Source organism: Mauremys reevesii, linkage group 1 (assembly GCF_016161935.1).
Source record: "Mauremys reevesii isolate NIE-2019 linkage group 1, ASM1616193v1, whole genome shotgun sequence".
Classification (NCBI taxonomy): domain Eukaryota; kingdom Metazoa; phylum Chordata; order Testudines; family Geoemydidae; genus Mauremys; species Mauremys reevesii.
Genome location: NC_052623.1, coordinates 89,368,740 through 89,377,648, shown reverse-complemented (window position 1 = coordinate 89,377,648; position 8,909 = coordinate 89,368,740). Strand labels below are relative to the sequence as shown.

Here is an 8,909-nt window from a genome sequence, read left to right as displayed (position 1 = left end):
CTTCCCTGATTCTGAGTCCGGGTTGGTAGGGGATCTCTGTGAGGGTGATGAAGAGATCCTGGCTGTCAGGGAAAGCGGGAGTGGGTTCGCTGTCGCCTGCGCCGTCCTCCAAAGACCATTCCTCATCTTCCCCATCGGCGAACATCGAGGAGGAACTGTCACTATTCCATCCTCGGAGTCCACCGTCACTGGTGGGGCAGTGGTGGCAGACCCACCTAGAATGGCATGCAGTGCCTCGTAGAAGCGGCATGTCTGGGGCTTGGCTCTGGAGCGTCCGTTTTCCGCTCTGACTTTTTGATACCCTTGTCTTAGGTCCTTGACTTTCACGCGGCACTGCATCGCATCCCGGCTGTATCCTTTGTCTTTCATGGCTTTCGAGACCTTCTCGAAGGTCTTTGCATTCTGCTTGCTGGAGCGCAGCTCTGAGAGCACAGACTCCTCGCCCCACACAGCGATCAGATCCATGACTTTCCGGTCAGTCCATGCTGGGGACCTCTTTCTATTCTGGGATTGCCCGGACTCCTCTGCTGGAGAGCTCTGCATCGTTGCAGGTGCTGCGGAGCTCGCCCCGATGTCCAACCAGGACGTCAGATTCAAAGTGCCCAGACAGGAAAATGAATTCAAATTTTCCCGGGTCATTTCCTGTGTGGCTGGCCAGAGAATCCAAGCTCGGACTGCTGTCCAGAGCTTCAACAGAGTGGTGCAGTGTGGGATAGCTCCCGGAGCTACTAAGTTCGATTAGCATCCACACCAAGCCTAATTCGAGCTAGCCATGTCGAATTTAGCATTACTCCACCTGTCGGGGTGGAGTACCAAATTCGAACTAAAGAGCCCTCTAGTTCGAATTAAATGGCTTCCTGGTATGGACGGTTGAGCGGTTAGTTCGAAATAACGCTGCTAAATTCGACTTAAAGTCCAAGTGTAGACCAGGCCTAAATCTATTATTGAACATAAGGACAAATACCCAGGAGAGCGATAAGGGAGATATACCCCCTGCTTCAATTTTTGTTTGCATCAATTATCTCCCGTCCTCTGTTCCTCCACCCTAGAAAAAAAGAATCAGGAAAAGTGTCTATATAGGCAATTTCTCATTTCCAGCCAGACATTTCACATGTAGATGAACTCAGTGCACTTCCATAAGGACAAGGAAAACTTCCAGCAGGGGATGTCTGACTCCCACTGACTTAACCACATTCCCCTACCCTAGGCATTGGTAAAGTGGGAAGTGAAGAGCCTCACTGCTCCCATGCTTCCTGATCATGGTTTCTATCCCTTCACATGGCCTCTTGAGAGGGAGAGTGAAGACTGGACTCTGGGAAAAGGGAAAGAAGAACCCACTTCTTTCCACCCTCATCAGTCCTAATGGAAGAAAAAGTGAAGATCCTGCCTCAGTCTTTACCTCTTCCTGTGGCCACAGGACAGTTATGAAGATGATTACAGGATTCACCACCTGGGCTCTGGATGAGTGGTAAGAAAGGTGATAGCAATGAATCCTTGGCATGGCATGTTTCATTTTGTGGAGTAAGCATGTATGGAGAAAACTCCAAGAGGGCTACAAATGTCGTTTATGTGCATACAAGCCCCTGAAGTAGTAGATGTGAGTCATCAGGAACCCTCCTAAAATGAAGGTATTTGGTAATATGGGTGGGATTTAAATGGGGTGTCTGTGTGATTTTGGAAGGGGGATCCTTTCAGGAGAAGTGGGTGTGTAGGTGTGATGATGGTATGTATGGGTTCCAGGAGCAGTCAGTGCATAGGTGTGTATGTTTATATGAGCCAAAGGAGCAGTGGTGTATATGGGAGGGATGTCCCAGAGTGGTGAGCTGGTGCGCTATCCTGCAATATTAAGTATATGTGTATTAGGAAGTCAAAAGAGGAGCAATGTGGGATTAGGTGTGCGCCACCTGGAGGGTGGATGTGTGGAGTTGGTGAAAGCAAATGTGGTGATTTCGCCCAACTTTTATTATCCGATTGCTGCAACTATGTATGGAATATGTTCAAATGTATTCCAGAAAAAACCTAAATAATCCTTCTCAACTCTGTAAAACATCTTCCTGGCCTCTAAAACAGATAAAGTTTCAAGTCTAGCTATCTTTAGTTTTTTAAAAACAAACATATTTCTAGTTTCCCCATTTCTTTTCTAATTGGCATATGTTGTAGTTTCACAGCCAGAAAGAACCAATATAGACAGAAATAATCTGTGTGGTGTCCTGGGTGTAATAGTATTAAATGTCAGCCAAATACCCGTACATTGAGCCCAGTAACTTGAGCTAGACCAGGGGTCAGCAACCTCTGGCACACGGCTCACCAGGATAAGCACCTTGGCAGGCCAGGCCAGTTTGTTTACCTGCCACATTGGTAGGTTTGACCGACTGCGGCTCCCACTGGGGGTGGTGGGAAGACGTGGCCAGCACATCCCTCACCCGCGCCGCTTCCCATCACCCCCATTGGCCTGGGACGGCGAATCAAGGCCAGAGGGAGTCGCAGTCAGCCAAACCAACTGACGTGACAGATAAACAAACTGGCCCGGCCTGCCAAGGTGCTTATCCTGGTGAGCTGTGTGTGAGAGGTTGCCAACCCCTGGTCTAAACTATAGCATTTCTGTCCTAGGAGACTAAACTGTTATGGGCCTGTAGTGAAGCAATGGCACCTCCTGCTGGTCATCCTGAGAATTAGCTCTTTTCCAGCCCAGAATGCCTTCTGCAGGTTGGTGTCTCGCCCCATATCTCTCCCACACCCCGATGCCCTTTACCTCGGGGTTCTCCCCCATGGTACCCACATGCTCTGGGTCTTCCCTCCCAGGGGAACCCCCAACCCTCTAACTCCACCTTGCCTCAGAAGCTACTGCCAGTCATCATCTAGCCCCTGTTCACTGGGGCACGCTGCAGTCTGTAAAGGCCACTCATCATTGGCAAGGAGGTTGGACCAGCTGCCTCTGCCTATCCCCAGGCTGCACTGCTGCAACCCCAACACCTGTGTAGGTCTTCACCAAGGCCTGCAGCCTAGGAGTTTACCAGGCTGGAGCTCCCCAGTTCCCTTGCCCTATTCCCCAGCACTGCTCCAGTTTCAGGTACCGTAAGTTCCCCAGCAGCTAGGCCCTCTCCCACTCCATGGCTAGTGTGAGACTCCTCCAGCTTCTCAGCCCACATCCTCTTATTAGGGCCAGCTGGGCCTTGATTGAGCTGCTCACAGCTGTGGCTGCTTCCCCAATCAGGCTAGTTTGGCCACTTTTAACCCCGGCCTATGGGAGTGGGGCAGTTGCCTCACTACAGGGCCACAGGGAGAAAACAGCAGAAACTGGAATTAATTATTTCACAACAGGTAAATATATACAAAGAGGGAAACAGTGTCCATATGAAATAGTCATCATTAGAGAGATAGAAATCAAGTCTCTACAGGGACAAATGGCTTCAAAACAAAATCATATTAGGTAGCTACACTCATTTACACCAGCTGAAAATATAGCCCATTAAAGTATGGGTTTAGAGGAATTGGAGAAATTATCCAATAGAAAAAGTATTTTTGAATTCAGGGAACTGAGATAAAAATAATTAAAACTAGGGGAGGGATTGGAGGGAAGTGGGGAGGGCCAATCTGAAAATGCAGTGAAATAAATTACATTGAGTAATTGTTTATGTAACTGCCAACCAGCCCAATCAAAAAAAAAAAAAAAAAAGAAAGAAAATCATTGGTACGTGGAGCACAAGCTTCAGTTATTTATCACATTTTCAGTAGATTAACAGTTATTTAAATGTAGAACTGTTGTAGTGTTAGCTACAAACCAAATATCCTGTGGTTTGGGATTTCTTTACAAACATGAAATTCATCAACAGAGTTTATAACATACACAAAACTTTCAAGCAAACCTGAGTCTAACTGGTATTTGCATCAATATGCACAAATACATGCCTGCAGTTTCACTTGCTTGTGATATTAAAGCTGGGGAAATGTAGCTGGGTTGATAAGAGTTTTTCTTTGAAGTGAGAAGTTCATTTGAACCTGTACAAAACCCAGATAAATTAAAGGTAGGGGAGAAAATTATAGAAAATGACTTATCATAATTTGATAGCGTAGACTGACCTGGGAGTGATATAGGGACTCAAAGAATTCTTCTGCCAGTGGAGAATAGATGAGCTGCAGATTCAAAGGGACATATTTCAACTCAGTGTTAGGAGACTGATTACTGATTGCCTTCCATAAACTGATTTAAAGAGTGGCAGTGAGGACAGGATGGATAGGGCTGCACATCAGATCTTCCTGAAAAGCAAAAGTGTGCATGTAGAAATGGAACAGTAGCTATTGTAGCCAGAAGCTTGATCCTGCAAGGTACATTGAAGTTAATGGGACTACACATGTGCTTGAAGTTAATCATGTATTGAAGTGCTTTACTGGACTGGGGCCAGAGACCTCAGCACTTTTTAAGATTGAGTCCCAGGAGAAAGAGGGAACCTATGAACCTTTCTTTGACTGGCTTTTGGATTAAGCCATTCATAGTAGAGATCACCATTCTTGAATGGCTGGCAGAAACAGGGCAGATAAAATAGGAAATAGGGAAAAAAGCCTAAATGAGTATCGGGAAACATAATCAACCATTAAAAGGAAAAAACAAGAAATACAGCACAACACCTGGCAAATCATTGAAGAAAAAAAAAAGGAGAGAAGCATTATTCAATGTTTAGTAAAACAAAGATGTGACAGAATAAAAACAAAGGGTGAAATAAAATTTCAAAGAATAGGACAATAGTGACTTGAGAGGAAAAGTAAACAGACTAAAATGACTGAATAAAATTAGTTTTGATGACCAATCTTTCTTTACTATAAAGAAAAGTATATCTTCAGCAATCTATCCAACATTCTAAATATCTATGGGTATTGTTAAATATGTGCTCATTTAATATATTGCTATAAAGACAAATGTGCCTTCTCATAAAAATATTAAAAAGCATACCTACAGCAAATTTCATGATGGTTCACTGTCTAGAATTTGTCTTCTCAATGTCTATTTGTACACATTTTCTACAGCAGTTAGTGTATTTTTCTCCTACTTGTAGGAGTCAATTTACAAAAGTATCTATAGCAAGAGTAGTAAATGGATTAGGACATTTTCAAAACTATTAAGTTTCTTATATGCATTTATTTTGACCCTGAAATAAATAGTCAAGTTTGGAAATTTATTGTTCAGTGCAGGCATAGGATTAAATTATTGATATTTAATATTAAAATATTAACCAATATGTAGAGGGATAATAGTTACAGCTGATGTGCAAAGTCTCCTTTAATAGTTGCATATAGTGTGATGGAGCAGGTTATCTCCCCTGCATCCATTACAAGAAGTGATTATGAATCAATTGAAATGGTGTATGTGTTTTTACATTCTCTTTATGCAAAATGTATTATTTAAAAAACTGCATTTATGGTGAATTAATACATCCAATGAAAGCTTTATTCACTCCTGAATCACAGCAATGTTGAATGCATAGCCTATTACTTTTAAATATTATACATTCACAGCAAGAGTAAAAAGGTAAAATGCTCTTATGGAGATTAGAAACAGGTGCAAATATATTTGAAATATAGCAATTAAATAAATGATAAGCATCGATTTAACTGTAGGTGACATGAAGTAGAAGATAATGCACAGTAATAATTTTCAGCACTGTTGGTTTATAACTCTTTTGTGTATCTATTATAGCAAACAAGAAATTTCCAAGTGTGTAATTCCTAAGAAACAGCTTAGGCAGAACTCCAGGAAGTAAGTTCAGCAGATTTTAATGAGTTGTAAAACAGAACCCCCTGCTGCAACTAATTTGTAGTTAAGACTCCTTTCACAAAAACAATCTGTTTCTTCATTTACAGTGGAATTACTACTGCAAACACCAGTGAACAGAGATGTTAATAAATTAATGAAGAATGTTGATGTTGCATAGATATACTGGTTTTAGAAGAAAATATAAAGGTAAACATACATTACCTTCACTTCAGTTAATAAGAGTTACATTGTCCATGACATTCTGCTTATCCTGCAAATCATAGCTATTTGCATTTTTCTTCTTCTAACTTTCTGCACCATAAACCTGCAAATAGGTGGGGAATTTATTTTAGATATACAGTAAACATGTTGTACATTTTTAAATGTCACCAAGATATTGTTTGCCACTTTCTGTGACTTTAACTCAAGATCCATGAGAAGGATTTACTTATGTATTTATTCACAAAATACAATGTGAAGAAATATGAAATACAGGGCATTCCCTTCATGGAAACACTGATCATTTATAGAAATACAATTACAATAAAAAAATCCTCAGAAGCAGGGGCAGCTCTAGGTATTTTGCCGCCCCAAGCACGACAGGCAGGCTGCCTTCGGCAGCTTGCCTGCGGGAGGTCCCCGGTCCCGCGGATTCAGCGGCATGCCTGCGGGAGGTCCGCCGAAGCCGCGGGACCAGCGGATCTTCCGCACGCATGCCGCTGAAGGCAACCTGCCTGCCGCCCTCGCAGCGACCGGCAGAGCGCCCCCGGTGGCTTGCCGCCCCAGGCACGCGCTTGGCATGCTGGTGCCTGGCGCTGCCCCTGCTCAGAAATGAGCTGATTGGAAGGAAGCTGACTCTGGAATGTCCTGTGCTGATCTGGCCATCTCTCTCTCTTGTCACTGTGTATATCTCACATTAGTTACTACCAAAGCTGAAATAACTCATACTCAGTGAGGGAGATAAATGGGCTAAGAGCCAGATATAACGGCTGAGAGCAAATGTGTGGGAATGTAGGCGGTGGTGCTTATAATTGAATCCCTACATTCAAGAAGTGCTTAGGGGGATTATGACTGCTGTATTGGGAGCTCCTGTGGTCAGAATTACGAGGGGCTTCCCCATTCCCTCTCCAGTAAGAGGTTCTTTGAAGGAATGGGGAAAGCTTCAGACTATATGACCTGTTTCTGTCTTTAGCTGAGCTCCAGAATAGAATTACAGTCAGGGGGCAGCTGCTGCTATCTATAGTCATGTTTTTCAGTTGTCTGGATGTTTATATATTTATCCTCAGAAGGATTCAAATTCATGGTCTTTAATTTCATAGTGCAATTTCCTACTCACTACATTAAATAAAGAGTTCTCTGGCTGGGCCAGTCAGGGAGAAAGTTACTGTTAGTGCGAGGTGAATACCTCCAGACATTTTCCGCAAATCATTGCATTAATAAATAATTGAATTCACCTCATATAAGTCCACATTCCTCTGGCCTTTACTCCATCCATTTTTTTGCCTCATTTATACAGACAATCTATCAGTTAAAGGTACTGGCAGATACTTTTGTTGAATATTCTCAGATAGCAAATTTTGAAACATGCCACCTGAGTATGAGTTTTACTCACCTAATGAGAGAGCAATATATACACACACACACACACACACACACACACACACACACACACCCCTTGTGATCCACATATCCAATGAAATCTATCACAGCTAAAAATTTTAACATTAGACACAAATAGATACAAATAGCTTGTAAGCAATCTGTGAGCCTAGAATTGGTCACAGAAGTTATTTAGGAAATATCTTTGAATCGTGAGTAAAATCTAAGAAAATCATAAGCAGGCAATTAATTAATGGAGAACAGAGGATACATCAAATAAATATTTCACTGAAAATTATTTGTACAGCTCTGAATGTTAAATTTGAACTTTTTCATAGCACTATAATAAGGGTTACCCACACAAATTAATGTCTCAGTGCCTTACATTTATAAAGCCCAAGTTAGCACTAATTCTATGAAGACTACCAGCAAAACTTTGTTTTTGCAAACAATGGAAAAAGCAAACAAAATGAAAATTACTTCAATGGGAGCTGTATTGGTTTACTCCAGGTCTGGATTTGATCCAATATTTTTAATAATTTATATCGGTCACTGCTTGTTATGCTTCAGCTTGTAAAAACAATGTGGTATTGTTAATACAAGTAATGCATCACAAAGAAAATAAGCCAATGGATGGCTGAGTTTTATATATATATATATATATATATGGAAGATTCCAATATCTGAGTTGTGTGTTTGGCTTCTTTCTTTGTGATAGAAATAGGATCACTAAAGAATAGAGAAAGGCAAACCATTTGGGCGGCAGGGTCTTATAGAGTAGCAAATACTCAAGGAATGTAACATATCTCCCCTAACAGATTTAGAACACTCTGTGAAAGGTAATTGACATAGTTGTTTGCCACTCATGAACCTTCCTAATGGTTCTAAAAACTTACTAATCTATCTACAGTAAAATGCATAATCCTTCTGCTACTACTGTCCCAAAAAACCTCCCAAGATGCTTAACCAAAGAAACAGAAAAGTCTGTTCTCACATGAATTAATTATTCTTGGTTATATTCCGGAACCGCCTACTTATCTTCTTTGGTTGAATACATTCATCACTAGCCTTTCACCATCTTCTTCAATATAGGGGTTAAGTCAGTATAGGCTATCAACACGAGGGTGAACTTCACCCTAACAGCACCTTCTGTTCTTGAAGAAATATATGAAATTTATATTATAGATTTATCAACCTGTTCCAGGGTGAAATATCTGATAAAATACACAGTGGTAGCTGTTTCCCAAACAGACAGGATCTAAAGGATAAGCACTTTATAGATGAAAATCAACGTATTGAATTACAGCTAGAAGTCAACAAGAAGCTAATGTAGTTGCTGAAGAACTAATGTATTATTCTCCCTGAGGCTAATATTTCTCAGCAAGTGAACAGCTGCATTCTCCATGAGTTGTAACTTTCAAGTGGTCTTCGAAATTGTAAATGCATGTAAAGGAAATTGCAGTGATAAAATTTGTAAACCACAGATCTATGGATTATGGTGGTCTGAAAGAAAACATTGCACTTAGCAAGAAGCAGATTTTAAAAGATGCTTTTGACCACC

At 41.5% G+C, this 8,909-nt stretch overlaps 1 long non-coding RNA gene across 1 annotated transcript; it reads right to left on the bottom strand.

Annotated features, from left to right (window-relative positions):
* Positions 1-988: 988 nt before the first annotated feature.
* Positions 989-6,082, bottom strand: LOC120398844. The gene is made up of 3 exons (XR_005594740.1): positions 5,972-6,082; positions 4,081-4,257; positions 989-1,045 (listed from the first exon to the last, which is right to left on the bottom strand). It is a non-coding gene; the product is annotated as an uncharacterized LOC120398844 (long non-coding RNA).
* Positions 6,083-8,909: the final 2,827 nt, after the last annotated feature.